The sequence below is a fragment of the Haplochromis burtoni genome, unplaced genomic scaffold (genome assembly GCF_018398535.1).
Source record: "Haplochromis burtoni strain Fernald_Lab_line unplaced genomic scaffold, NCSU_Asbu1 Contig_130, whole genome shotgun sequence".
Taxonomy (NCBI): domain Eukaryota; kingdom Metazoa; phylum Chordata; class Actinopteri; order Cichliformes; family Cichlidae; genus Haplochromis; species Haplochromis burtoni.
The window spans coordinates 692,769-697,858 of NW_024582491.1; the positions used below are offsets into that span (position 1 = coordinate 692,769).

General features: G+C 39.8%; 1 protein-coding gene across 1 annotated transcript in view; it reads right to left on the reverse strand.

The window, feature by feature from the left end:
- The window catches only part of LOC102300830 (14-3-3 protein zeta/delta), an 11,579-nt gene extending 9,691 nt beyond the window's left edge, over nt 1-1,888 (reverse strand). The window contains exon 1 of the mRNA XM_005930172.2: nt 1,760-1,888. The gene's annotated coding sequence lies outside the window, so the exon portion shown is untranslated. The remainder of the gene's footprint in view (nt 1-1,759) is intronic.
- Nucleotides 1,889-5,090: the final 3,202 nt, after the last annotated feature.

Consider the following 5,090-nt stretch of genomic DNA (forward strand, 5'->3'; position numbering starts at 1 on the left):
CCCCCCCCCCGTCTTTCAGTACCTTTACAAGGAACAACAATGATGCATACCGTGGAAGTTTTTCCTGTCATTTGAAGGATTTATTTATAGTCATAAAGAAAGACTGTGACTGACTGAAAAAAAACTGAGATGTTTCTGTTTAAGGGATATCTGTGCTTAAATAAGACCAGTAAACAAAGCTGTAGATCTATTTAATTAATATGCCAACAAAGCCTGCACAGCAACACTACAAGTAGCCACCTAAGCATCTTGTACAGTATTAGCCCTGCAAGTTACAGGGCAATGTGAGATCCTGTAGACTTGTAACAGAAGAACTGTGGAATACCAGCTAGAGTTTACAGCCTAAAGCACTATGTAGACTATGCACACATCAACACATAAGAATTGTCATTACTATGTCAATAGCTTACATCCGATTGACCTATCAAAAACAGCCAGTGGGTTTACACAAAAATCAATCCCTTTTTTCCATTCCAGTACATGTAGTGTAGTGTGTTGTGTTCAGATCCATCCTAACATACAGAAAATAATGCATTTCTTTTTTCAGTTCCAATCTTTGGCCAAATAAGCTAGGAAATTTTAAAAGTTATTGTAACCGTCATGTTATCCGTAAGTAAACAACTTCTTATAACCGTAAGAGCACAAGTGTGTGAACAAGGAAGTCGATCTTTGCCCGTCAGTGTACCCCTCGCCTAGGAGCAGAATGCACCATGTTAATATGCATCGACTTTAATCAGCAAATAGATGTGCAGAAGGGATGATAAGAATAATATAATGCCAAGAGAATTTAGTGGACACCGTACGGACAAAAATAAGAACTCAATCCTGTATTGCTGGCTCGCCTCTGATGCGCCTCTCTGTTCCTCCGGTACACACACCACACCCTTCCCTGTACCTGTGGCTTGCCCAAAAAGCGGAAGCTAAAGTGCGCAAAGTAAAGCGTGCTTGGACACATTATACTGGCATTAAAGTCACTATTGTAGTCGATACTGACCCAAAAGCGCTTCTCGCAAACTCAAACACACAATCTCACCGTCGAAACGCAATTCAGTGAATGAAAAAAACAACCGCTACATTCAGGCCCGCGTGACTCGTTTCAAGTATGGCCCCGTCTATTTCCTGAAAGAGTAACGCCAGGCAAAAGTCTTGCATAAACGTGACTACTTCATAGGTAGCCCGTCATACTCACAATTTCAAATAAAATATCTACACACAATGTTAACTACAAGAATACAAGGAAAAACAGGAGACAGCTGAGTAGGCGCGACGCCTTTAAAAAGGTGTGTATCGCAGTTGAACTAAGCTAGCTGCTCGCCTGGTGGCACACAAGAAAATACATTTCAATTAACCTCGTTTTTCCTTTCAACACTAGGCACCTAATTGTAAAAACTTTCAATTTAAGATGACAAGCATCATACCGCTTAATTAATAAATCGCTAAATACCCTCGTTTTAAACAAAATGTGCCGTTTGTATGAGTGCCAAAATTTCAGAGCTTCAATTATACGACAGACACGCCTTCTCCGTCTGCCATTTCCTTTTGAAACCAGACATTAGCCATATCCCACAATGTAACGTTAGCTAAGCTAGCCATGCCATTGTTCTTTAGATTGATGAGCGTCCCCGCAAGACGCAACCCTGCTACCAACTGGAGACAATGAATCTCTATAGCTAGTCTGATTAATGAAAAGTCAGAAGACCTTAAGATGATACATACGAGTTTCAAAATGCACTTTAAAAAGCTGCAAGTCATTTCATACCTGAGTATTGGCAGATGTCAGTGTACCAAGCCACAGCTGATTCTCTCAGCCGCCCGACTGAATGCAGTCCACGGGGTTTCCTTCCAATCACATCAGTCCAAGGCACTGCCGGAGAAAAGGAGGGCTGACGTCAAACGTTACCATGACAACCAAAGCAAAGTAACATGGAAGTTGTAGTTCACCATTACTTCTCCAGTCTTTGTGAGGCAAATGAGTGCATATAATGTAGTCGACAAAAGCACCCTTTGAAGATTTTGCAGTTCATTATTTTACCGCTATGATACAGGCACTTGTGATTAAGCTTATTTTACTGCCTCCAGCAAGCGGAGAATTCCTCTTAATAAGACAGTTAACATCAGTGATATATCCAACATACAGATCTTTGTCTTACTGTATATCATCATTTTGTATAAGAGCAGAGACTGCAGACACCAAACACTAAGAGGAAATGTCAGTCACTGAATGACACTCAAGTAGCTATATATATATGTACAGATCAATTTTTATTAGAAGAACCATGTCCGTCACTCAAATGCCTCTGTGATATTTCCACAAAATAAAATATTTTCAATAAGATTATTTGCTAAGGATGCTGAGGGCATCACAAACTAGAACACAGGACACGGTTACAGTATATCTTGCTTAACAGAAACTACTATTTCTGCATTCTGGTTGGTTTCCAAGGGGAGAGAGTAAAGCTATTTTTGCCCTGTCACATGTTTTCCCCTTGGGCCAAGATTTCAAGCTTGTAACCTATTTAAGAGCAGAGCACATAGTACTGGGTGTAGAAAATCATAGGCATAAATGCAAAGAAGAAAAAAGATCTTCACACTTGTCAGTTTGTGGTCCAGGAAGGGCGTAGCACCAAACCAGAGTCATTTCGCAGAAAGGGAAAAAAAATAAGATTAAGCTGAGTGATTGCTTACATGTAACCGGTCGGGTGAGTTCTCACTCAGTCCATCAACCTTATCCACAGAACTTGAATGCACATGCACACACATGCACAAGATGAATGGGTACACTGCAAAAAGTCAGTTGTCACAGGGTCACTCAGCTTATGTAACATCTCTGATTGAAACCTTAAAGTGCTACAATAGAGTCTGATTGGTGTAATTAAGCAATAAAAACAGAACTAAACTAGACAATTAATAAAGGGATTAAAAAAAACAACAACTAAATTTTGATCTTGGATCTACATATCTTAGTAAAGGTAGGTACTCCTAAAAATCCTGCAGGGTATTTAGATTTCACAATGCTGACGTGGTCCTTGGTGAGTGATGTATCAAGAGTTTGTTATTTGCAGGATAATTTATCAATGAATAAATTATAAATAATGGCAAAAAAACTCAAATGATCATTAAAGACAAATTAAATGAAAATAATCAGTTTAAAGTGAAAAATACAGACTAACATTTAAGTATGTAGATTGGACAATGTGTAATATAAATCTGGAGGTGTAGTCACATACATGATACCTGTAGTAGAGTACAGTTTCACGTGGAGTTTTATACGCCTGTAACTTTGAAATTATATTTAACAAACTCTAACTTATATCACTTTAATGGCATTTCTACACATGTAGGAATGGCTATATTTTCTTCAATCAAAATGTGCTAACCTATGCATGAGCAATTGTGATATCATTGTGTAAAAAATAACCCCAACATAGAATCAAGTCTTTTGCAGTCTCTCATCTTGTATATGGTCTTTCGTGGTTGTAGTCAGGGAAGAGACAATGAGAAAAGCTGTTTTAAGGCCTTCTTCACAAAACCTGTTGGTCCAGCAGAACACCACTCTGACCCCACTGTTTACTGTGCACCAGTCACAAGATAAGCTCCAGGCTTCCTCATCGGTGTATACAGAGCCAGAGGTTGCCTGAAACAATTCACTCTGTAGAGGTTACACTACAGTAAATCAATAAATAACCACTCTTAGAGGAAGCAAAGAGTGTGAACTATAATAGCCTTTTCAATTTTATAGCTCTAATATTCTGCTGACATTTTCCACCCTAATTACCAACAGGATGTGTGCATTAACAAGGAAGTATGAATACAAAAAAAACAAACAAACAAAAAAAGCCCACCTGTGTACCAATTTATGTAACATTCCCATTAAGCAAGGAACTCATTATGCTTGTGCTACATTTCTGGTTCATAAATATAGAGATTTTACCATCAACAGTGCAGCTGAGCAGAAGATCTTTGACTCATAATAGGGTATGAGCCGAGAAGCTAATGAAACCAATTGCGCAGATTAAATTTGTTGGTGTTACCTGAAACAGATGGAAGAGTGGAGGCAGACGAAGAAATATACCAAAGAAATATATCAAACACACCAAATAGTCGGCAGGATTAAAATTGTAGAAACTGTCCAATCATGTTGATTGCCCATAATAACGAGGAAGGAATAACAGCTAAGAAAAGGATGAAGAGTGGAAAGGCAGCTGATCCAGATGACACACCTGTGGAGGGTTGGAGATGTCTAGAAGAAAGATCATTGGACTTTTTAACCAGATTGTTTACTACAGACGATGCCTGAAAAATGGGGAAGAAACGTGCTGGCAAAGTATGTAAGGGGTGGTGCAGGACAGGTATGAGGGCAGTGAGACAGTGGTGAGCTCGTTCTTGTTTGCAAGGTCAGATTGGAGTCTCTGTGGACTATGACGTTTACACATGACTTTGTGATCTGTAGCGAGCATAGGGAGCAGGTGGACAAGCTGTTTTCTTCCACCTACTCGGCGGAGCATTCTTCTAGAGCGAATATGAGGGATACAGACAGAAAAGTGAAGTTCCAAGGAGTAGAGGTACTGACGATGGGTAAATATAAATACATGAGATGAACATTTTGAAGCAAAAGCGACACAAAAGAGATGAAGAAGAGAGTGTAGGGAGGGAGGGTGGGGTGAGTGTCAGAGGTGAAATGTTAAAGGGAATGTTTACAAGATGATAGGGAGACCTGCTATGATGTATGATTTTGAGACAGTGGCACTTACAGAAAGGCAGGAGGCCAAGTGATTGACCAGATTGGAAAAAATATGAAGGACAGCTCAAGGTCAGATGGCTTGGACATGTACAGAAGACAGACGGTGGAGATACCGGACAAACAATACTGAATTTGGAGCTGTCGGTTAAGAGGAAGCCCACAGTAGGTCATGCAGATGGTTGGAGTAACAGAAAATGATGGAAGGGACAAGATGAGATGGAGCAGATGCTGTGGTGACCCCTAAGAGGAGCGGCAGAAAAAAGAAGCTGAGCTTCCATTAAGTTTCCACCTACTGTAGGGGAACCTAAGGCAGAATTTAGCAACTTTCAAAGTTAAAAACACAACTTGG